We start from the raw sequence: 25,698 nt of genomic DNA, 5'->3' as shown, positions 1-25,698 counted from the left end.
CAGCCTGATCAGGAATAACAGTCAGATCCTCTTTATGCTCACTCCAGTCCTGATTATGGCAAAGCAAAGTGCCTTTTTCAGAGGATCTTGGGCATCAATTTGATGTAATTGAATCTTATTGAAGCTAGTTTGCTTAGTCGAGCTCTGTACTGGCTTATGAGCCTTTGGGTGCATGGTTGTCTTTCTGATTTTCACTGGAATTCTTTTGACTTTGGAACGCCGGAATGGGAAACTCAATCTGGCTTGCCCTCAGGGCTTCTGCTGGTTGAGAATTCCCACCCATATAGCTGCCAACACCCACGCACACATTTTTGTAGGTTTGCTTTCAAGGAAGGGGGTGAACCATGAGCCTGCGTCACAACACTGCCATTGACTACCCCAGCAGGCAAGCCCGCTTGTTTATTAGTGTTGAAGTGGGATAACTAAAGCTGGTGGAATAGATGTTCACGGGGGCCGCAGTACATGAGTCTACTTCGCCATTAATTAGCGTGAAAGCTGCTGACAAAGAGAGAAGCAACATGTATGGTTATTTATTTAAGCCTATTCTAATGAGGTTTTCCAATCACCAATAAAGCTAATTTCTTTACAGATTCATTTTTTAAATAATGTGCAATAATTATATTATTTTATTATTATTGATTAGCAACAAATTAGGCTGCCTGCACTAGATAAGTGGCCTTTAAAAAAAAACAAAAAACAACTAAACAGTCCACACAAAAATATAGTCTGAAAGACAAAAGGTATATTATTATTTTAATCCTTGTTGCATTTCGTCCAGTTATTGATTTTTGACGTTCCCCCTTTGATGTTCTTGCTTTCGAAATCTGTTTGTAGCTTAAGAAAAATCCCCAACAAATGAACAGCAAATCATTAGATGCAGTTTTTATCCATCAAGGTCAGTTATTCAGTTATTTGTCTCTATATCAAAATAAAAACGTTTTATTTAGGTAAAGGAATAACTGTTTTGTTGTGTATTGACCCTTTTAATGAGGCGGCGTAGCCTGTGTTGTTAGCTGCAGCTGGTGTCTAAAGAATTAGCACACGTGACTGCCTTCTGGCCATGCTCCATCAGCTCAACAAATATTGAGCAATGAGAGTGGCTGGATTTCTTTAAAACCTTCCAAATTTACTCAGCACTGCTGCGAGGGTGTGTCACTAAAATACACTTCAACAAGTAGCAGTTCCTGTATCTGGTTTTCATATTTTAAAAAATAATAATTTCTGGACTTTTCTTTAAGGAAGTGGAGAAGCTTAGAGCGTGTATGTGTAGTGTGGCTTCTATTATTTTGCTCTGTGTGTGGAGGGGGGTTGGAGTAGCAGTCACGTGAACAGTAATTGTATTTGTGTTGGGTTCCTTTCAGGCTGTCGCCGTAAATCTGTTTGACTCGTCACTTTGTAAATCATTACGATGGCTAAAAGCCTTTTTATTTCATTTAAAGGGGGGGGGGGGGGGGGGGGGGGGTGAGTTGTTCTTTTCTGAGCAATTATATTTTTGTTTGCTTGTACTTTTTTGCCTTTGGTAAAGATATTATTAGTGTTAACATTTCTGGCAGTACCAGCAATTAGCGTTGCTTTGTTTACTTTTTGTTTTGCCATATTTTCAATGACTGTTACCTTTATGCATCTACTAATTGTAATGCATTTTTACTTGGATGCAATGGGACTAATCACGAAATGACATCAAATCTCATCAGTTTTCTCTATAATGATGCAGCAGTTAGATAAATCATTAGATACTCATTCATTTGAACTTGAAATAACACACAGGTAATTTGTTCCTGCTTTGGGCTAACTGTCAAGAGTGTGATTTTACTCACCAGACTGGTTCTTGGCTGTCAGAAACATGACAAAGTGCATCACGACCTGAAGATCAGCCTTGTTTGTTGTCTGATAAACATCTGTGAGCTCCTCTCTCTACTTTCCTGTGCTACTCGATGTCTGGCATCATGGACTGCACCAGACATTTATCACCCCATGTTGATGTTCGCTGACACTCACAGCAGTGGTCACTGTGAGATTAAACTCCGTGTTTCGGTTTTAGTTTTGGAACCGAATCATTGATTATTTCACGTGTTGCTGCCTGTAGATTTGTCAGTATTGAAACTGATCATGATTTGATGGGTCGTGTGTGTGAAAATGCTTTCCTCTGTAGCACACGCCGTTCCATTTTATGTACAGTTGCACGCCATTTAATTCATGTCTGCTGTTTTGGTTACAAAGTGGGAAGAGATAACACGCTGAATCTAAATCTCCTTATGTTTTGAAAGTCACAGATGCGACTAGATCTCTCCTGAGACAGTATTTATTATACTGTCTCTTAAGTACACAGTCTTACTAATAACGCACTGATAATGACTGCTCAAAGCCCCAGCCATGATAAACATTAAAAAAAACATTGATTTTGTTTTACACTGTGCATGAATGGTTTAAGTGGATAAAAACAAGGACATTTAATCTGTAATGATAAAGTCCATTCATCCATTTGTCATACCGCTTATCCTGCACAGGGTCGCAGGGGAGACTGGAGCCTATCCCAGGGAACTCGGTGCACAAGGCAGGGGACACCCTGAACGGGGTGCAAACCCATTACAGGGCACAACCACTCACACACACACACACACACACACACACACACACACACACACACACACACACACATTCAAACGCCTATTCGTATTTCATACGTTACATAGGTGTTACTCTGAATTGGCTGCTGTGGGTTTTGCTTCATTAGAAAGAGGAAATAGGGTATATAGTGTATGCTGTGCCGGTTCTAATTAAGGAGGTGTCATGCTTAATAGTTCATTGTGCAGTGGAGACCTTGCAGTCTAAAGAAGGGGAAAGGACTTTCTCAGAAGAGGACAGAAGTGCTGCTTGATGTGAGCCAAGTTGAAACCTCAATTCAGGACTATTGGCTTTGGCGCTGCCACAGTGTTTCTTCTGAAGATACATTCCCAACTACATTACAAGTGATATGTAAATCTCTTTTTGACTTCTCGAATATATTTCAGAATATATCCTACACAGCTGGCAGAAAGGACACCTTTCATTTTTATGTTGTTTTGACAGCATTTACAGTATGTATTTTCAGCACATTTCTACCTCATTTGCTTTTAAGACTTAACAGGTGATTAATATTAAAAGCACTCTATTAAAGACATTATAAAATCTGAACGTGCTAGACTGCTGCGTCCCGACGTGGCCAATGTAGCGGGAGATTCAATGATGGCCACTTCAGTGAATTATTTCACTGTTTGTTTAGATTCTTGTGAAGCATTGAAAAGCAAGAAGCAGTGTAGACAGATTACACTTAGGCCTGTCATTCACAGGTGCAGCCTTTGCCTTATCTGATAACCAATTAAATCATGACACTTGTTTGGCAAACGAGCCAGGTCTGGATGGATTATGAAATAATTATAGACAGTGTTCAGAAAAGAGGAGCGGCAAGATCAATATTGTATGTTTGCTTAAGCATTTTGCTAGGTAGCTAAAATGTAGAAGTTCATGTCTGCTGCATAATGCACGAGCCCGAGGAATCTTGCTCACACGCTGGTGATGTGTTGGATCACCACTGAGCGCAGCTGATGTATTTATTTATTTGGAAACTTTTCCATATAAAATTGTCTGTAATAATGCTACTTTACATGGTATAATTGACTTTTAGTCAATTTATAGTAAAGATAAAATCTTGTGGTTTCCTTCTATAGAAACTTGAAATAACATTTTGGACTGTTCTTTGTAATTGGTATGATTGCGTGGTTTGTTCTCAGTGATTGGAATGAAATGACTGCATAGTGCACAAGATAAGCAAGATTGCTCAAGGAAAAGGTTGGAAAAGGAACGGTTGCTTGTTTTCCTCTTGATGCCACAGCGACTGCTACTTCCATTATACCCTGCATTTGACTGTGACGGAAATCAAATAAATAAGCATGACTGGCAGAGCGCCAAGACTGAGATTACTGGCATAGGGATTGCTGTCAAAAACATTTTGGATGATAATTAGTAGTAGTCTATCGTTGCTGATTTTGCTTCCTGAAGCTGCATTTTATAAAGACGTTGCATTGACCTGTTTCGTCTAGACAATGTGCAATAAATTGAAGTAAACACACTGCCAAATATAAATGCTTCTAACCCAGATTTTCTCATTTACTTAATACATTCTCAGTGAACGATGTATGTTGTCCTAACCTATGATTAATAAGTCACAGACCTCCAGAGCTAATCTTGTCCACTGAAAGCGTGCGAGCTGTGGATGTTGAGTCGGAGACTCTAACTGGTTTGTGTAATGAGAGAACAGCGCTCTGCCAGAAGGATGCATTTTAAAATTCATAGCCATGAACACTTCATAAACAGATGTGTTATGTTTGATCATTCTCAGCATATTTCTTCCATGCATTTCAGATATGATTGCTTTATTAACCAAGCTGACCTTTAAATCACACGGTTTGAAAATGTTACAGAATCTCTTCCCTCATAGGCCTCGGTGGACTGCGAAATGTTAGGTATGTGCTGATAGGATCTCAACAAAGTTGACACTGAAGCTGTACAAAAGTGCACTTGCCCATTATCCTGAATGAAAGGTCATTTGGTGGTGGGAAGGAACAAATAAGAGGCAATAAAAAATAGGTTTAGATGTCATTTCAAACTGCAGGCCAAATCAATGGTAGGAAAGAGGGAACGCTTGCTCAGAGAGGATCAAGATACAGGGTCTCTCTGACATATCTGACGGGATTCCCAGTGTTCCAATTTGCTATTAAAACTTTTCTGAGGGTTTTTTGCTGTACCTTTAAATCTTTTACCATTTTTTTTGTAATACATGATTTCTGTGTTATTCCTGCATTAAGTTAGAGGTCCTCAATGCAGACTGTCCACTGTCCATACATTTTTTTCTAATATATGTCCCACATACCCGAGGCTGGTAATTGCTTGTCCAGCTCATGCTGATCTAATTTAGTTGTGTTGAAAGCTGGAAGAGAACATAATGCTAAGTTGTTGGGAGACTCAATAACCCAGGCTGTAGAAGCATATGAAAAGTTCCACTGACTACTAGCTGTATCCGTGTGCCATGCAGAGGGAGGGTGTAATGAGAACTGATTATTGTACTTATTCTTTTAACATTTGATTTGATTGTTTAAATTTGAACAGTTGATTAACGTTTGATTAAAATCCGTGTTTAATAATTTCCTGAAAATCCTTGAAAGTACAGAGATGACCATGATTCTGATATATAGACATAAAGACACATTCTCTCTTTTGTTCGCCAACATTAATTTAGGTTTCTGTGTCTCCTGAGGTTCTCTGACTTGCTCAGATGGTGAAAGCTTGGTTTTCAATGTCCCTGGGTTTCTGGCTTTTGATGTTTGATGCCGGTGTAGGAAGCACTCACATGTGGACCCTAATTGGGCAAAAGGCATCTTAGGACGTTGCACTGAGCCCTTGTGTTGCATTATAGCGAGTAGGAGTGAGACAGACCATGCAGTTTGATTACATTTGTTGTCTGCTGAAACCATGACCTGTTATTTTGGAAGCATTCATTTTGGAAACTCATTCCTCAGCCAAAAAAATAAATAAAAGGAAATAAAGAAAAATCCTCAGTGATTTGGAGTGTAATAGTAAACATCTCACACTTTGCAAGCATGAAAGCTTGAAAATAATTTTATTCTAAGAACTAAATTGTTAGTTAGATGAGTTTGGTTGATATCGAATGTTGGTTCTTCGTTACCTGATCAGTTCTTCGATCTGCAAGAAGAGGTATTTGTTGACTTTACAGATATTTATATGAGAAAAAGGTATTAGTCAAGTGACCTAAACCTGGGCTGATTCTAAATTTATCATGCATTTTGTTTGATTGAGATAATATTTCCTAATTTCCAGGGGAGCGTTATTTCCTGGTGAGTAGCCCTTCAAATTAAGTGAGATCCAAGTGTAAGCCCTCCACCTTCAAGTGAGATCTGATACTTGAGGGAGTGAAGTGTTTTCGATGGAAACCGCATGAATGATTGATAAAAGGAGCAGAGCTGCTTAAAATCTTCCTGCTCCTACGTTATCAATAATTCAAAGCACTTTTGGTGGCCCATGAAATATCAGTCACCAGTTTGAAATCTCAAATTGATAGTACCTGTCAAAAGAATTAGTGGTTTGTATATATATATATATATATATATATATATATATATATATATATATATATATATATATAATTTTTTTATATCATTTTCTCCTCAGCAATGTTTTGTGCTTGAAGTGTGTTTGTGTGTGTGTGTGTGTTTGTGTGTGTTTGTGTGTGTATGTGTGAGAGAGAGAAAGAGAGAGAGAGAGAGAGAGCGAGTTTTGATTAAGACAGGGAGAACCCTTCTACACTAAGGCCTAGAGTAATTCTCCTTGAATACATTGTTGCAGTTACGGCTGGATTTTGTAATTAACCTCAGCTGAACATTTTGAGTCTCGAAGGAATGCGACATGAAATGTGTCCTTTTAACCTCGTCATGTTGCACCACGTCGCTAAGCACTCCCAACTTTCACATAATTTACTCAGAGCCATAATCATCAGTTCGGTGTGCTTGCTTTTACCTCTGGCAGTACACTGACAGTTTGACCTTTACCTCACGAGGAGCTGGAGACGTGTGTGCGTAGCTCCGTGCTGATATTTGTGTTTGTTTTGTCTTGTCTCTATGAGTAGTCACCAGGAGTAGGCAAGTTGAAGAGAGCTCTTAACTTGTCAAATAAAAACAGTCTTTTGCTCACTAATTACTATAAACTCTGTTCAACACTTTTTTGGGACTACAGTCTACATTTCTAAACACGCATATTATTAGCAAGGACGTCTTTTTTTTTGCACTTGGGATCCCCTTTCCCCTAGGCCAATAGCAGGTACGCGTCGAGTCCCATCTATTTGCATTAACGTGGACACACAAAGGGATCAGAGAGAGGAAGTTGCCTGTTGTAAACACAATGGCCTTTCCTCTGAGTTCTCATGATAATGTCCTCAGTGGCCTTGGGGCAGACTCTAGAACATTCCACTGAAGAGCACAGTAATGTCTTCCTGGCCTTTAGCCTGAAATGGCAGAGTGAGACGTGTGTGTGTAAGTGTGTGTGTGTGTGTGTGTGTTTGTCTGTGTGAGGCATATTAAGTCACTGTGAAGGCCGTGGCTGGCTGGTGTATACTAACAAGCTGGAATTTCATGTCAGGCTGCTGGGATGTTTGCGTATTTCATGCGCGTGTGTCTTTCAGACTCATCCACAGTGAGACAGAGAGGCTGTAGCATGGACAGAGAGTTCATGCTGGCTCTGGGAGCGCCTGAGGGATGTGCAGAATGTGCAGGCGCAGAAGAGAGCGAGTTGAGGATAACCCCCTCCTTTTCCTTACTGTAGACCTGATTAAGCATTGGTCTGTGTGCATTCCACCACACTCGCACACTCCATTTAAGCACATAGCACCCACTAATAGCACACGGATGATATATTTGATTGTGAGCATTTCTACAAAAACCTATATAGATGTCTATAGGTCTGTCGTTCTTAAAATGGGGTCAGTAAAATTATATTGAGGGTATCCATGATTTTTTTTTTACGTAGAGGAAATCACAACCCACCATTATTAAAGCACTTCTATTTATTATTGAGCTTAATCAGTTGAGCTTAATTTAGTATTTTAGTGTTAATCCAGACTTCAATAACTCAAAACAAGTAGCCCTAAAATAATGTCAACTTGGGCCCAATATGTTGTGCCGGTGGAAATTTCAACAAAAAACCGCATGACAATAATAAATCAGTCCGTACAGTATTTCGCAGAGTTTTTTTTGGTGATTGTTGCGGTCAAAAATACTAGATTTTTCTTTGGCTTTAAAAAGACTTTTTTTGTTTTTTTTGGTGCTATTTGAATTGGCGAAATTAATTACACGAAATTGTTTTGCACGGTCTTTCACAGTGATGTTTGTTGGTAAATGAGACCTTTTAGCGATACTCATGTTCGACACACGAATCTAAGAGGGCTTTCGCTCAATTTGTGTAGTCATGACATCACATGATGCATCTTAGCCCAAATCTGTGCTAATTAAAAAAACAAACAAACATGCAAACTCCTCAGAATATTGCGTAGTTTGCGTGATTTTGCGTTAATTTCTGCGAACGCATAATCGCAAAATCCTGGAGGGACTGATAAACAGCCATTACTGTACACGTTTAAATAAAAGGTTAATATGTGAATAGTTGTATTTTGTTGATAAATACAGTGCCCTTCATTACTACTGGCACCCTGGGTAAATATGAGCAAAGGAGGCTGTGAATAATTGTTTTTATTGTTTAACCTTTTGATGTTTTGTTCAAAACAAATGATATCCATGAGAGCAGAGAATTTTTGTGAATTTTTTGCACAAAAGATCAAAAAGTTAAACAATAAAGATCATTTTTCATAGCCTCCTTTGGTCATATTTACCAAGGGTGCTGATATTAGTGGAGGGCACTGTGTGTACTGAGGTAGTCAGTGGAATTTGTTTGATTGTTAAAGGGGGTCCCTGGCTGCTACAAATGTGTGAGAACCCCTACTCTAGGTGATAGAGTTGATCTGTCATTATTAGTATCTACATGACTTTCTTAATTAACACCTTGCATGAAAGCATGCAAATCGGCCTAGTGTTATTGAGATCTGGGATTTTTTTGGATGCTTGTTTGTAACAGAAGAGAGAGAGAGAGAGCTACAGTTGTTGGCAGCAAGGACGACTGAGATCATTTACATCGCTTGACGTTAGTGGCCGTCACTGACTTTATTATCACGCGCCTGTGATCAGCTCGCCTTGTCACTTTGCTGAAATATGGTCACGCTCTTGTGTCAACAGCTAATATTTATATAATTCGCTTCCTCTCTCAAGCCTTTGGTAACATCCACATCCGCATGCCATCCGTTAGATTTACAGATGGAGATTAATTTTAATGATAAGAATCGCACTCAAGTGTGATTCATGAAACAGAACTTGAAATAGTGTCGGCTGACCTTTCCGAACACAGTCGATGTACTAGTGAGATAATCACCAGACTTCCTTATGTGAAAATCAGTTCGGCTTGTGTTTAGATTGGCCATACCTTTCCTCTGTGTAGCGCTGTGTCTTTGTGTTGTTGTAGAAATAAAAAAAATGTGTGAACTGCTTGATTTGTAATGTAAACTCACCCCTCGGTATTATAGGAAGTTGTCACCCGAAACTTGCAGCGTGTGCTGGGCTGTTTTGACACTTATCTAAATTGCCTTAGTTGTGATCCGCCGGGAATTTACTGTTTGTCCTTGTCACTTGAGATCTGGCGCATCACCGAGTTTTAGCACGAGTGCTCTACAGCGTTCGGGGAGCCGCAATGGACGGCGGCGAAGTTTATTAGCTTTTAAAGTCATACCACAGGTCTTTTTTTCCCCATTGCATCAGGAGCTGGTGTTGGAGACAGAGTGCACTGTGCTTTACATGATAAACAGCCTCAAAAATCGAGCTGCTGCAAAACTCTAATTTAAAGGCTGGTAGGAGTGAGCAGGGGGTAAAGCATTAATGTGCTGCATGCTCACTTCAGCTGTTTACGCCCAGATAATGAGTCAGTTCAGACAGCTTTCGACTCAGTCTTCACCTGTGCACAGCTCAAAGAGCAGAAAAGATCGACCTGTTATACACACATCGACATGTATGCATACTGTGTACACACGCAGGCATGCACTAGGGCTCTTTAAAAGCAGGAACTGAAACCTGCCTGAAATGACTGCCATCACGGTGGCTATTAAAAGGAGCGTTGGTTGGAACTGATAAGCTCAGTTTGCTTATTGCGCAGCCTGAACATTGGGGGCAGAGGATTACTGCCACTTGTGTATATTTCTGCTGATGCATTTTTTATCCTTTTCTGTCAGGTGCTGCATATTAGAATAGCTCGGCTGGTGCAGAGCAAGAAGGCTTTTAGTGTCCTTATATTTAAAATAAAATCTTGTGCACACACACACACACACACACACACACAGTATACACTTATATTCTTGCTAATATATTTTTGTTCCTGAACATATACATGGTCACGGTAGAACCTAATTTAAATAATGTAATACACTGTTAAAAGCCGTTTCCCTGTGTGTGTGTGTGTGTGTGTGTGTGTGTGTGTGTGTGTATGTGTATATATATATATATATATATATATATATATATATATATATATTGCTGTTTTCCCAACCCCCTGTGCCATCTCCTCCACCTTTTCCCTCACTGGGTGCTCTGGAGCCTCGTTGCCGTGTCATGTCACCGCTCCTTATGTTATTTACATAAATGATAAACACAGCGGATGCTGGGATTGGCCGCGTAATCCACTTGCAGTGTCATTAGGGAGGGAGAGGGAGGAAGGCTATTACAGGGCCGCTTCATCAGCGGGCCTCGCTTAGGCCTTTTATGGAAGTAATGGAAACCTCTCTCATTAAGGTGCCGCTCACTGTTGGTAATTGATCTTGTTGGTCTTTAGTTGTGGAGAGCGGCCCTGAAGTGCCGCCCGTTTGCCGCATTCATTTCTCAGATCCAGCCTGAGCCGCCCTGCCCTGCACTCGCCCTACCACCTTCACTCACGCAGAATTTGTAAAGTGTGTATGTGTATAGTGATCCAGATTCAGGCCAACCTCAGTGAAGTGGTTTTACCTCTGACTGGATGTTGCCGGTACAAGAGTTTTTACATTTTGAAAATGGCTCTTTTTTTATTTCGGTCAAGTGGCCATTTCAGCTCTAATACATTAAACGAAAGGCCACAGATTATAATGCACAGTAATGCATTTGATTGAATCTTATCCAAGTAATTCATAGCACCTATATTTACCTATATTTATCTATTAACTTTAAGTTATTCACATTGATAGTATGTTTGTGTTGCAGAGCCTTGCTGCTGTTTTGGTGTGGGTCGTGGCCGTGTGGCGAGCTGGGAGTTGTCACATGTAAGATGTAATAATAGACTCTGTTGTGCGATCCAAACAGCTCGCTCGCTTCTGTGACTCACTGTGGCTCGGCCTGAGGTCTGGACTTGCATCATCACCATAATCAGTGTCTACTCAGCTGTCGAGCTCGCCCTTGCTTTCTCATATTTCTTATTTCTCTTCCTTTATCTCTATCTCTCCAGCATTCTGCCCCATTTAGCAACCTCAAAAACAGCAACTATCTTTCCGCTCATCTCATTTGTGGACATAGTTTACAATCAACAGAAAGTGACACTTTGCAGGCTTTGGTGGTGAAAGCTATTATTGTAATCCCTCAATGATTATTTTAAACACTACAAATCAAAGTGATTCGGTAGTCTATTTTTTATGCACGGAATTGTATTTACCATTTAGGGCTATGCTGTAGTTCACCTCAGACAAGAAGTAGTTGGTTTAAACGTGCCAAGTGGGACCACTCTAATGTTTCTGACCTTTTGTTACCATTGACTGATGAGGTATTGGTTGAGGGGGAAAAATGAGATATTTCCACCGCCCTCTGTGACAGGCGTATAAATGAACGCATCAAGCAGCAGGATTCTCCAGACAACACATTCTTGCTATGAGCAAACTGTCATCAGTGCTCATGGAGAATATAGTAGGAAGCTGATTTACTAAGAAAATGTGGTGGTGGTGTTTTTTTTTCTTCTAAAAGGGTTTGTTTTGTCTCTTGTGGGGTTATGAAGAGTGAGTACGGCAATATCTATTGCTCAGCCCACACTTCATATAACAGCTCAGTGCTCTTTAGGTCTTTATGGTCTTAGTCCATGTAATAAGGAGCTCTTGCTGTGGCCATCAGTCATCCTGTCCTCGATAAGACCTCTGACATGTGCCTAAAGTGTTATGCATAACCAGGGCTGTATGAACCAATGTTCAGTGGGACATTGTTGAGGTTGAGAATGGAGTCTTTGTTTATCATACAGTCACATGCTAGGTCTGGTCTCATCTGCCAATAGACATTTATTCATTTCTCAGATTTTCACACTTGAACGACGGCCTTCTGATTGGCCAGTGTTTCATGTCTTATTTACAGACAGCCTTAACAATCTGCAACCAAATCAGCTTCTCTTACAAGCTCTGTGAGGTGTGCGTGTTGCAGTATGTCATATTATGACCGGATGACTAATGCAGTAAAATGAATCGTTAATCAAGACTGGGGAAGTTTGCTCAGCATGAAGCAAATTACCTGGATTAGCATAGCAAAACTCTGCATAATTTACCTTTACTGCTTGGCGCATCCTCCGGTAGAGAAGGGTCTGTTAATTACCGCTGTTGTAAACAGCCAGTCAGTGTGAAGGGGATAAATGGAACTGAGAGAACGGCGGAGAGAAAATGGAGTCATAATTTTATGAATTTGTCATGTTTGTTTTCATATCGGTGCTCAAATCTCAGGAACTCAGCTCCCTGACAGATAATTCAGCTGCTACATAAAGCATGTGATCCTTCGAAAAGTGTCCTTCTGGGATGGAATGATGATGTAGATGGGTCCTAGGGATAGTTTTGATAGGGTAATAAAAAAAAACCATTAGACACAGTTAACAACACAGAAATAACTCCTCGAACTGAATTTCAGTTGGAATCGCTGATCGCAATATAAAAAAATTGTGTTTCTTTTATTCATGAAAACAAAGTAGAAATATCACACGAAAGAACGACACAATCCACATTTCGACACAAAACCAACTAATAGCTGTGTCATGTGGCCCTGTGGCAGTTCTCTGTCGTGGCACTTCATTACAGTCACTTAGATCACAGCTTGTGATTACATCTGAGTTAAAAGAACATGCTATAAAACAGTGTGGTGAAAAAGTCTGAGAATTTTGAACAATTTAAAACAAAACAAGGAAATGTTTAATATATTGAATATTCACGATTCTGCACAATTTCTAGGTCATTATATAAACTCGAGCAAATTTGTGATACTGACTGTGTTAACGCCTTTGTACAAAAGCTTAGATTTTCTTTGAGTCTTATCCCTTCCACCGAAGCATGTGTTCAGACGACAGTCTGATGGATTTGATCTAAAATGGTTTATAAGGTTTTGCACAAACCTGAGGAGTCCATGGCAGCTCGAGTGCACACTGTCATTAAAGCAGAAACGGAACGTACCAAATACTAAGAAACTCTGAAATTCATGTAAAGGTTCAAATATGTCAAAGATTCTAATAAGATTGCCAATAATATCATTTCTAAAGAAAATTGTTGTATTAATTAGAAAAGTATGTACAATAGAGGCATTTTTACCGACTTTTGGATTCCACTGTATTATTAAATCTTGATTTTGGTGCTTTGTAGGTCTCTTCCTAATCCACATTCTCTTATAAAGTCGAATTCCTTCACAATGTTGGATATGCAACATTGCGTAATGTGTTTCATGATTGTACCACACACGTCCACTAATGGAGTGTATTACAGTTTGATTAATGCTAAGCAGATTGTCATGCGTATCTGTAAATTAATTAAGGCATTTCATTTTTAATTCGGCATCCTTCATTCAAAATCAGCCATGTTCATTCAACATTTATTGTTCTGCTATAATGTTGCATTTTTTTAACCAAAAGAACAGATGTTCAGACTAAAACCTATAACAATAATAATAATAATAATAAGTTCATTTTTATAGCGCCTTTCTACACACCCAAGGTCGCTTTACAATTAGAAAGCACAAATAACACAGCAAGAAGAAAAAAAACCCCTTTGTATTCTGCAACTAGTTTCTCCTGCTATACGATGCTTCCACAAACATTCCTTTAAATCACAAGTTGTCTTCAGGGCTTCCTTTGAACGTTTGATCTTGAGAGCCATCTCAAAGATTATCCTAAATGTCTTCAGCATGGAAGGACTCGTGGCATAACTGGGATGGTAATGACAATTAGAAGGATAAACTGAGTGTAATTGTAGGGTCAGGATGTCTAGGGCCTTGCAATTTAAGTGCAATATTGTGATTGAAATTACACCATGCTCTTAACAGCCCAATTTCGATACGCCTCCACGTTGTTGCATGCTAAACACATTATTTCACTGAGGCACTTGCTTTTCAAAGGTTTAGGGCAGTCATTATTATTTTGATACTTGATTAGTTGGCTGTTTTCCTTAGATTAATAATCAATATCATATAGCGCTTTAAAACTTACTTGTACACACAATTGTTAACATTTGTTTTTCCCTCTCTCGATAAATCCTACATATAAATGCTATTTAAATATAAAAAAATTCACTTAAACATTAAAAATTCTGTCACTTAAAAATGTCACATAAACAATTAAAAATTCTGTCTTTTTAAAAATAAATTCCCAAGAATTTAATTTTTTAAATAATCTTTATACAAGTTTTTATTTTTTAATGTATATACAAAATATTGTTTAGTGATGCATGGTTTTCCTGAACAAAAATATTTCATACTGTTTCTTGCTATAAGGCAGATAAGGAAGAGAAATAATAAAAAAAAAAATCTTAATCTCAAAAAGTTTAAAATAACTTTATGAAATCTTTATTAAATAATTTGATTTATTATAGCTGATTTGTTATAGCTAAGTTAAGTTAAAATCATCTATTAAAATGCAGGTTTGCAACGTTATAAAACGTTAACATTTTTATAATTCGAAATAATTTTATAAGAACTAATACTCGTGGTTAGAATATCAAAAATAGTTACTCCAGTAACAGTACCATTGCTAAGAAAGAAATACTGAAGTACAAATAAAAGTTCTCATCCAAAAATCTACTTGAGTAAGAGTTAGAAAGTGTCTAGTTAAAACAAACTGTTAAAGTAGCTCTTAAGGGCGATTTATTCTTCTGCATTTACGCATATTTGCAACGCAGAGCACAGAGGGGACGTCCCACGAGCTAAGTAACATGCAGTATGTGTATCTTCGGTGCTGTGTGACAAAAGAAAGCTGATTGGTCGGTAAGGAGGTGTGTCTGTGTACAGGGAAACGGTTTAAGGAGACGTGACATTTTTTCCACGCATGTTCTGATTAATATTGTTCAAATCAGATTAATACTCTTCAAAGTATATCTGCAGTATAACATTTTCCCTCATCGCATCCAGTACTTTCCCTCTTCTATAGATCAGCTTGTGCTCCGAAACTGCTATCTGACTGTGTAGTCCATTTAAAAACCTTGCGACAGAAACCTTGTATGAAAAATGCTTTGGTAGAAACCTCATTTTGAACATATTAACTCGGTTTGTTTTTCAGACTGGTGTCATTTACGGATTTGGTGTCGTGTTTTATTACGAGAAATTTTCATTGAGGCCTTTTTTTTTTTTTTTTTTAAATTATCATCATCATCATCAGGTAGTTCATTATAATCGAGTATTTGTCACAACCCTAGAAAGGTTCGAACAGAAACTACTTTGCTGTAGTTTGAACAAGATTCTCTTAACTGGCACCCACATTTAGGGAGCAGAGTAAACACATTTCAACTAGGATGAAAAGGAAAATGGCTTGCGGTTAGGTTGAAACTTCTGAATCAAATTTGGGGTTTGTAGCCTGCGTTGAGAGATGAGATGAGCGGGTGGGCTGCCTGCTGAGAGTGGGAATGTTCCTGCATATTGCAGTTCATGTAAACAGAAAAGTTTGTCATCTGTTTGAGAACTCTATTGTCTTGCACCGCTGTCTTCAACAATGAAAAGTGATAGATGTTTGATAAAGAGAAATAAAATGATTCCATTGGATAAGACATGGAGGTGGATGGGTCTATGTGTAGGCACTGGTACTACTACACGCTGCAGTATCTCCCAAGCGGTAACAGCATTGTTTCCTTCAAAATGTGGCATTCAGATTGTGCTGTATTTCCAGTATTTTTTTTTTTTTTATGAGAAATGACCTGTCTGAGGGAAACATGCTCCAGCCATTTTATCATTGACATTTATAGTGGCGCATCACTGAAAGTAACAGATGATGATATAGTTCATTCGAAAGAGAGACAGCGGCACTAGGTGGAACACTTAGCCTGTTTGTTTTGGGGGAAATAGTACTCCTTTGCTAATTTCCCATTGATAAGTATCTGACAGCTCATAGTCAGGCACTTTATCTCCGGCTGAAGAAAATGGTTTCTTCAGAGTGTGAATTGATTTTGCAGGAAGCCGGTGCCACACAGCATCTGAAAGAGCTCACTGCGTTTTCTAAATTGCCCCCATTTTGTGGTTTTTTTTCTATTTGCATGTAAATTATCAATTACTGCTTTTGGCAGGCCTCCGCCGCCATACTTCTGTCTCCAATGAGTGCTGTTAGGAGGGAGCCGTGTTATTTCACCTTAACAAATCACTTTAGTACTCCCCTTTCCAGTTGCAATTACCAACCGTTTGCTCTGCTGGCTACATTGATTTTTTTTCTGCATGTCTCTGCACTTAGGCTGGTTGGTGGTGTATATTTTTTTTTTTTTTTTTTTTTTTTTTTTTAAATTGAGTGTATTATGAGGAGGTAAGCTGTAGTTTAATGCTCTTCTCAATTCCAGGACGTCTAATTCAGTGGAGTCAGACTCGTGCAACTCCACCACTTGAGCTGAAGAGTTTAGAGATCTGAATGAAACACATGATAGGTGCATGTTAGATCAATAAAGTCAGGCATATTCGTGTATTAAAAATTTAAAAGGAACTTGGTAAACTGTGAAATTATAGGGTGCTGATTTATACAGTACATAGAGGTGTCTCAACTGAAGTGTCAAGTCTTCACCGGTTATGTTGAGCCAGCTGTGAGTGAGACTCTGTAGGTACTTCAGAAGAACAGGAAGAATTGTTCAAAGATGGCAGTGATTTAAAATAAACAAACAAACTATTGTCTAGTGAAAAGAAGCTTACGATGACATTAAACTGTTGTTGAATGGTTTGTTCTTTGCTGGGAATCGTTACTTATGGTTTATCACATCATTTACAATGCAATAAGTGAACATATAGTACATGAGCAGTGCATTGAATCCAGTTATCTTCAGCAGAAATGCTCCAACCAGGTTTGAGTAAAAGTAAAAGCTGGCCTCGCTTGCATTTCAGCCATTTTTAGCTCAGATTTAAGAATTAATGAATAAACATCAGCATGGCTGTGAGTTAGAAAGAAATGTGGCTTTTAGAGAAATGGTACATTCATAACCTTCAGAAAGTCATCCCCAGATAAATGCATGGAGCTAATTGTGCGTGTTAAACATCTTTCTTCACACTTGCACACACTTTAATAACACATGCAAGGGGTGTGAACTTGAGCATGTGTTCTAGTAGATTTTTATGTGGTTTTAAGCTGTTTGTTCTGTAGTTAATATTCAGTGCTGGTGGAATAGTGTAGTGCTTTCAGTGTTGCTGTGTGTTTGTGTGTGTGTGTGTGTGTGTGTGTGTGTGTGTGTGTGTGTGTATGTGCAGTGTGTTTTTTTTCTGTCTTGACTTTCCCCATCCAAATGCAATTGCAGATCTGCACCAAATTTTCTACTACATTTATTTCCTCATGAATGTTTGCATATTTCAGTGATTGCTTTCTAGTAGACTCAAATATGCAGAAATGACAGTTTCTCTCTCCTGGAGTGAAGCATGTACTCATTTCACTCACTATAATTGTGTTTCTGTAAAACTGTCAATTGTTCCACTTGCAAAAAAAAAAAAAAAAAAAAACCCGACATAGGTTAACAGTGCTGTTTTGCATTGAAATGATAAAAGCTTAGATCCTCTTTCTAAGCTTTGAGATAGAGATCCTCAACATGTAGGGCTCTGAGAAAAATGCACTTATGAAAATTTTCATACACCTGGTTATGCATTTTATATGAGTAAAAAATTTGAATAAAAACAATCGCGTAATATTACAGGTTCTAATGCTCATGCAAAAAAAAGCAGTAGAAATTTATATATTAGATATTATCATATTTGAGTAATACTAGCTAGAGACATTTCTTTTTAATGATTTAATCGTATAGTAATCAGCAGTGGAAACCAGATCATAGACATAGCTCTGTAGATGTATATAAATGGTCATGGAATGGTTGGAGACGGATGCAAGTGTGGAGTCTTTTATTTAAAACTGCAACACATGAACAAAGATGTACTATGTATCATAAACACACAAACTAGACAGGCATGAAATATACATGCTCATGGCATGGATATAACAACATACAACAACTACTCACTACAGATGCTAGACTTATGGTGTTAAAATATTTTATGTCATAAATTTTTAGCTTAATCACATGTGTATCTGTCATGGTACTTCACGCAGGATCGTAGGCTAGCTAGTGGATTTAAAAAAAAAAAAATTCAACTCTTAAAAGTCATTAGACTCAAACAAACCTCACATTGAACAACAAATAAAGTTAAAAATCGCTAACATAAGTAACCATTTGAGAGCTACAACAACGATAACAAGATACTTACATTTGTAGACGAAGTTGGCTGATAGTTTGTCCGCCATTTTTTTCCCCCCGAGCTGAGATGCTTCAGAAAATTTTATGTCGTATCTAGTAAAAGGGGGCACACGGTGGCTTAGTGGTTAGCACGTTCGCCTCACACCTCCAGTGGCCGGGGCTTGATTCCCACCGTGGCCCTGTGTGTGCGGAGTTTGCATGTTCTCCCCGTGCTGCGGGGGTTTCCTCCGGGTACTGCGGTTTCCTCCCCCAGTCCAAAGACATGCATGCTAGGCTGATTGGCATGTTTAAAGTGTCCGTAGTGAATGAATGGGAGTGTGTATGTGATTGTGCCCTACGATGGATTGGCACCCTATCCAGGGTGTACCCCGCCTTGTGCCCAATGCTTCCTGGGATAGGCTCCAGGTTCCCTGTGATCCTGAAAAGGATAAGCGGTATAGAAGATGGATGGATGGATCTAGTAAAAGAACATACTCCCTGGTTTTTGCAGTGCATTGTGGGATTTTTTAGGGAGCGAATGTTCCAGTGCACTTGAAGGATTTTGAGATTGAGACAACCCTTGAAATGACTCCTGACTCCCAGTGCCCTGACTACTGAACTATGGAGCTGATTGAGCCACACTGAAAGAGTGCTATACAAAGTGACTTAAATACTAGTGCTTGTTAAATCAAAATGTGAACCAGTTGCAAACAGTCATGTGATTTGAGGTGAGGTGAGATGTAGTGGCTGATGGGAATTGTAGTCCAGCGCCGTATTCTGGGCAACCATGACATAATTTCAAATATATGTGATAGGTATCACATATTGAATTCTCGGTTTTTAACTTGCTTATAGACTGCTTATCAAGATGTGTGTTAAACTCAAAGGGTATCATCACACATGTATAATCCAAATACATTTCCTACTGCTTCACACAGATTGGTTAATCCTTTCCATGCATTCATTCACGGGTGTAACAGAGAAGATGGCCGGAAGCTGGATTAGCTACTTCAACTTACCCGTACATGTATAAGTGTATGATGGACCATCTAGGCTGTAGTCCTGCCTTGTACCCAGTGTTCCTGGGATAGACTCCCGATCCACTGACCAGGATACATTTACATTTACATTTATGGCATTTGGCAGATGCTCTTATCCAAAGCGACTTAAATTTATATAATTTATACCACTGAGCAATTCAGGGTTAAGGGCCTTGCCCAAGGGCCCAACAGTGGTAGCTTGGCAGTGCTAGGGCTTGAACTCCTGACCTTCTAATCAGTAACCCAGAGCCTTTAACCACTGAGCCATCATATAAAGCGTATACTGAAGATGAATGCATCATTTTCTTTAAATAAGCAACTCCTGAAGGTCAAATATTTTCATCCAGTCTCATTGACCGTTCTCAGTTGGATGTTAGGTGTTATCTGGTGCTGTTGTTGAAACTGTGCTCGATAGTATTCTCAGACCTTGGCCTTTTTGTACTAGCATGAGGATATTTTTGATGGAGACTTTATCTAAGTCACTCTGGATAAGCACGCTTGCCAAAAGCCGTAAATGTAAATGTAATGTAAATGTTGTGACTGAGCAGTAGCTTAAAACATACTGGGTGCTATAAGGAAGAGAAACGACTTGTTCCACAGCACATTAATGAAGTAGAAAACTGTAGTAGTAGATAGCAATCTGACGGTGAGGAAATTTTCCCACCGGTTAATCGACGTGTGACAATACCGGTATTACCAGGGCGCGGGGGAAGCGGGGTTCCCCTCACTTATGAATGCGCATTTCACGTTCGTTTTCGAATTAGCGGCAATTGCTTTAATGAAAAACACAACTACAAAACAGTACAATGACTAACTCGCTTATATTAAACGTAGAACTTTTGAAACCGAATCTTCCGCCATCGTGTTGTCAGTCAGCTCGCCTCACTCTCACTCGTGCTAAATGAAATCTGACTCCTGCTGATCTGTGCTACGATTCCGACTCATTCGGCTCGTGCTGAATTGAGCAGACGCGTTCAGGTTTTAATCGTAGTGTCCGTTCTCTAACTGAACTAAATGATTTTTATTACTATAAAAGGCAAAACGACGGTGGGAAAGTGATGTAATCGGTGTGCGGCCCGAACACCGTGTAACACCGGGAACACCGGCTATCGAATCAAGCCTAGAAGTAGATAGTAATTAGGTGTTACCATATAAAGGTGTAGATGCTATGGTTAGAGGATTCAGAAAAAGTGGTCAAATGCATCACTTAACCAAATTATGTTAAGGATTAAAATGTAAAAGTTTCAGATTTGTTGAATATTTGGAGCAGCACCAGTATATCTTGCTGGCTGCCAGATAGCACTAAAGTAGTAAACTGCCGATTCTCTGTTTCACCGCGTTTACACTACGCTCTCAGAGGAGGACATGTGTGTCCCCGTAGTCTAAACTGAGGCAGTATGCCATTCAATCCAGCTAACAGCTATCTGAGCCTGGTCCTGTGACAAGAGCTCATCATTATCACCCTCAGATTCTTCTTATGTGGTGCTGCTTGACCTTTCTTATTGGAAGGAAAGCTATCGCTTTGACTCATGCCAAGAAACTCAAGAGTCTTCACACTGCCATTATTTATATTTCTGTAGACTTAATAGTGACTTAATAGGCTTATCTGTCAATGTGCTATGAGTTGTGAGATCGGTAAATTAGATTTGACGATGACACGCACCACCATACATGTTTATGGCGCTTGCGTGCTTATATAAAGTGTCTCCTTCTCTCACTGGCGCTGTCCTTAGTTAGCAGTGAACTGTGAAGGAGCTTAGCCAGGCATTCAGGAAACCTATCACATTAAACTGTGGTAACTGCTATATGTAATGAATTTCGGATTAGGAGCGACAAAGCGGCTCTACGATAACCTTTTTGGAAGGACACCGTAGAAGAGAGGGCGCCTCGGGGGCATGTGATTCCATGCCATGCCAGCTGCTTGCTGTTTAAGACTTGCATTTGTAGTTCGGAACTCCTCGTCTTAGCTTTTAGCGAAATGCGCCCCACCCAAACCACACAGGACACATCATTAGCACAGAGGTCGCGTGTGTGGTCGGGTTAAGTGAAGTCTGGCTGCTCAGGAACACTTCATGGAAGATGCATTTTGAGCCGAGTGTAACGTGTGCTTTATCTGGTTGCAGGTGCGCTGGAGGCCGGTGTAGCTCCGAGCGGGGACAGAAGGAGATTCCCCACCGACTCTATGAAGGGAGGGGAGGGGGAGGGGGAGGGGGGCACTCACCACACCGCAAGCCTGCACTGCAAACAGGTTGGAGTGCCTTTCCATTTTTATGTAGCTTTAAAACATTGTTGAAGGCAGCGGGGGGCATTAAATTTCATTCTGGGACTCCGACTTGAGATTTTGAGATCTTTTCAGTGCCTTGTTTTAATATCTGCCATAGAGAAATCACGATGCATAGCTACACATTTGTGTCAGCTAAAGTTCTACCAGATGTGCTTGCATTTTTGTAACTGTAGCATGATACATTGAGGTAAACATGTGGACCGAGTGCGAGATTGGATAAAGTGCTCCATCTGTCCAAGTTCCTCCACGAACAAATTCTCAATCACAAACAAAACTTCCAACGGTGTTCTGATTAAATTTGTGGCACCAGGCTCGACTCCAGAACCTTCAAACAGTTTTTGCGTTTGCTGCACTTTTCTGTTCTATTTGCTGTGAAATGTTTCAGGAAGTTTGTTCGCAGTGTATCATGAGCATGACAAGTACTGGGTTCATTTGAGTCACCCGGGGGCCTGGAGGTAACATGTGGCCAAGGCGTCTGGTAGTGTTTACGTGCAAGGGGCTGCTGCCTCCATCTGAATCTGGCTCACGTCTATGGATGCCGCGGGCCCTCGGGGCCCCAGCACCTGCAGAATGGAACAACAGAGTTAAAAAAAAAACAGCGAGGAACGGGGAAAAGGGGGGGTGAGAGAGAATCAAATGACAGAGGCTAATGCTTTGTACTGCAAGCATTTTCTTTTCTCTTTGATTTACAGCAGGAACATTTGTTATGACTTGATAAGGTGACATGATATTATACTGTATTGACACTGTCGATCAGCCACGATGATGTTGTTTCATAAACGTTCATTTCTCTGTTATGGGTTTTTTTTCTTGTTCTTCCTGTCTGCACCTGGCATCTATGAAATGACTCTTCGGTGCCTTATGAAATGATTTAAAAAAAAAAAAAGAATACATTTATATCGATTTTTCTCTGCAATCTTTTTAGGGAGGGATTTAAGATTTAATATTTAGGCCAGGCCAAGACAGAGAGAGGAGAGGAAATAAATAAACAAATAAATAAATAAATAAACAAACAAGGACAGTTGTTGTTAATCTCGCTTAGTGTAGTGTGAATGCAGAGCAGTGCCATGGCCTGACAAACATCTGCCTCACACACAGCCGAGTGGGATCAGCTAAAGCGATTAGTGTGCTAACGTCAGCCTGCGGAGACTGCGCTTCGCTACAAAAGCCAGAACGCCAGGCTTTCCTCCCACACTCCACCTGGAGCACTGACATATACACACACATACACACAGAGTGACTCTAGTGGCTGTTGCCACACACTTCACCAGTGCTGCACCACACACTCTGATACCGATCAAAGCGACGTATAGCTGTGAAGATTGCACAATCTGTTTATGATAACAGATATGCTTATCACAGCTTTTTTTTTTTTAAACGTCAAAAGGGATTTTTAATTAATTGCAAAGTATGTAATGAAAAGTGCTGTTCCTTAGGGCATAATTGTTATTTTACACTTCCTTTGCACTCAAATGGGGCCTCTTTGGGAGACATGAAATCTTTCCGTTGTGACTAGCAAAAGGGCACTATATCCTGCCCAGGCTTTCACAGATAACCTCATTAAAGGGAAGGAGGGGTGATATTTCCTGCAAGGGGTTCTCTGCTATTTCTTTCATTTTTTTCCTTTTTTCTCTGCCTCTCATGCAAGCAACCTTTTGACCTCTCTCTCTCTGTGTCTCTCTCTCCCTTCCTCAGTGTCTTATTATGAGTGTGTGTGGTGTGTACGGATAGTGTATCTGGTCTTCATATTCATTATGCATAGTCTCCAGTGTTCAGTCAGACAACATAATTCCGCACCATTATCTTTCATCCTTGTGTTGTAGAATGAGCCCTAATAGACTTTAAAAAAATTATAAATAAAGATGACTTGAGTGTGCTGATCTCAGGGTGATATGAAGAAGGAAATTAATTCAGTGCAAAATTTCTTACTAGGAGTGTGTTCATGCCACACGGTGTACATGATAAAGGGAAAGGATGTCAACACTCGCAGGATTTGCTAACACTACAGGAATTCATGTTAACCTCTCAGCTCATGACATGTAGGACACGAGTCAAGTTAGAGTTTTTTCGTCCCCCGTGTGGTCCTTCCAAGTAAAAACTGTGTTCGTCTGAGACAAGTCAGGTTAAAGTTTTTGCTCTAGTTTTCATGTCTGTGCAGGTTTGAGGGAAGGTTTCTACCTTCTACCTGGGTGAATGATACACAAAGTTCTTCGACAAGAGACAGAGCACTGGCCAGAAATAACACAGCGTTAAAACTATTACAGAAAATACACTTACGTTAACATAAGTTGGGAACCATATGTGTGCAATACGTTCTTCAACTTTCATTTAATTAAAAACAAGTCATATCATAATGGTTGTATAAAGGTGACGAGACGAGAGATAGGCAGACAAATCCAAATCGTGAATCAATAACGTGGTCAAAAACAGGCTAAAGGTCAGGCGATCGGCAAATCGGCATAAACTAGGCTAGACAAGAATAAAACAACGAGGTCGAGAACAGGATCAAAACTATGAGACATGAAACTATGAACAAAGGCTTGGTACACGGAAAACTCACGCAATACTTTGCGAAGTACAATGAGACATGAGGGGTTTAAATGACAAACGTAAACAAGGGTGAAACACAAAACAGCTGAGACTAATGATGACACATAAGGGAAACAACCAATGATGATACAGGGGCGGAGACAGGACATAAACCATTACAAAACACAACAGTAAACAAAGTCAATGTCACTGAAACCCAGCGGTAGCGCAAGGGGAAATCGTGACAATAATGATAACCTTTACATCCTGTCACTGTTTTTGTATGTTCAGTCATCACCTTTTTTAATTCATAGCATTCTCTCAACCAACCTGAAATATATTTGCATGCATTAGTGTTAGAGTATTTTCTAAAAATCGAAAACTTTCCTAGTTACAGCGAAATCGAAACCTTGCTTTGTTTGCAATTTGGTTTGATTCACCTTTACACTTTAAACCAAAAAGCAAAAATAAATAAATAAATAAATAAAGAAAAACGTTCTCTACGGGGTGTCTGTAAGGAGCGAGGCTGAACATCTACCCATGAAAGAGAAATTTTACAATGTTTGCACACCTTTGTATAATTGTATAACCTTGAAAGAATGGAAATCAAACAAACATGGAGATCATGCAGCTGATTCTAAATGATTTTTTGCTAAGTAAATCAACCCAAATATCCAGAACAAATTGTTCTTGAACTTTATACAGCACTCTAACACTATCTGCTAGCTTTTTACACTTGGGCCGGTTGGTTTAGTCTGTGCCCGAGTTTGCAGCAACGTGTTTGTTTGGGTTCAGATCAGATGGTTAAAATACTGCATATGTGAAAGTGCCCTTTGTCTCCTGTCAACCTACCGTGTGCAGTAAATGTGGGACAGGTGCAGTCCTAACTATCTCAACACCTCAATACTGCAGTGAGCGCTCTCCTTGCTTGGATGTCCTTCAACGTGCTTTAGGAGGAAGCTGAGAATGGCATCCCTGAGGATGCTGCATCTGTGCTCTCTCTATGCAGATGACAGCAGCATGTAGGGAGCAAGAGAAGGGAGGCTTGTCTTATAGGTCTTATAGATGTCAGAGTTTGCAGTAGAAAGTGTCCTGAAACTGCTGGCGTTACAAAATGGGTTGCTGGTGTTCTGTATTTCTTGAGTTTTGTTGTCAGATGCGGCGTTTTAAGATTTTTAGAATAATGTTTGAGAATACTTAGTATATGGGCGCAACTCAATCGGCTCCATAGGCACGGATCAGGGAGTCGGCCATTTTAAGGGCTTGCGTACGATCCTGCTTGAAGTACCATGACAGAAACACGTGTGATTACACTAACAAGTTTATATGACATATAATTTCAGAAAGATATCGGTCCTGCCTGTTGTTGATAAATGCCAGTGCTGGTGTTTTACAACATGAGTACGTAGTCATATCCCCAGAAATTGAGTCATAAGTGTCTCAATGCGTAGCAGTGCTTGAACTTGTACTCACGATATACTGAGTCATGACCTATGGAGCTGGGGAGCTGATTGAGACACAGCCTTCGAAATGATCAGTATAACTCTACGTAT

The 25,698-nt window shown here is 39.7% G+C and overlaps 1 protein-coding gene across 8 annotated transcripts in view; it reads left to right on the top strand.

Annotated features, from left to right (window-relative positions):
* zmiz1a (zinc finger, MIZ-type containing 1a) overlaps positions 1-25,698 on the top strand; it is a 125,339-nt gene that overhangs the window by 12,043 nt on the left and 87,598 nt on the right. For 6 of the 8 annotated variants that reach the window (XM_047154144.2, XM_047154147.2, XM_047154142.2 and 3 more), the window contains exon 2: positions 21,456-21,580. The exons of the other annotated variants lie outside the window; for them this stretch is intronic. The gene's annotated coding sequence lies outside the window, so the exon portion shown is untranslated. The remainder of the gene's footprint in view (positions 1-21,455; positions 21,581-25,698) is intronic. 8 annotated transcript variants of the gene reach the window in all.

The sequence above is a fragment of the Ictalurus punctatus genome, chromosome 3 (genome assembly GCF_001660625.3).
Source record: "Ictalurus punctatus breed USDA103 chromosome 3, Coco_2.0, whole genome shotgun sequence".
NCBI classification, from domain to species: domain Eukaryota; kingdom Metazoa; phylum Chordata; class Actinopteri; order Siluriformes; family Ictaluridae; genus Ictalurus; species Ictalurus punctatus.
The sequence above is the reverse complement of the archived record's forward strand: the minus strand, read 5'-3'. Positions and strand labels throughout refer to the sequence as shown.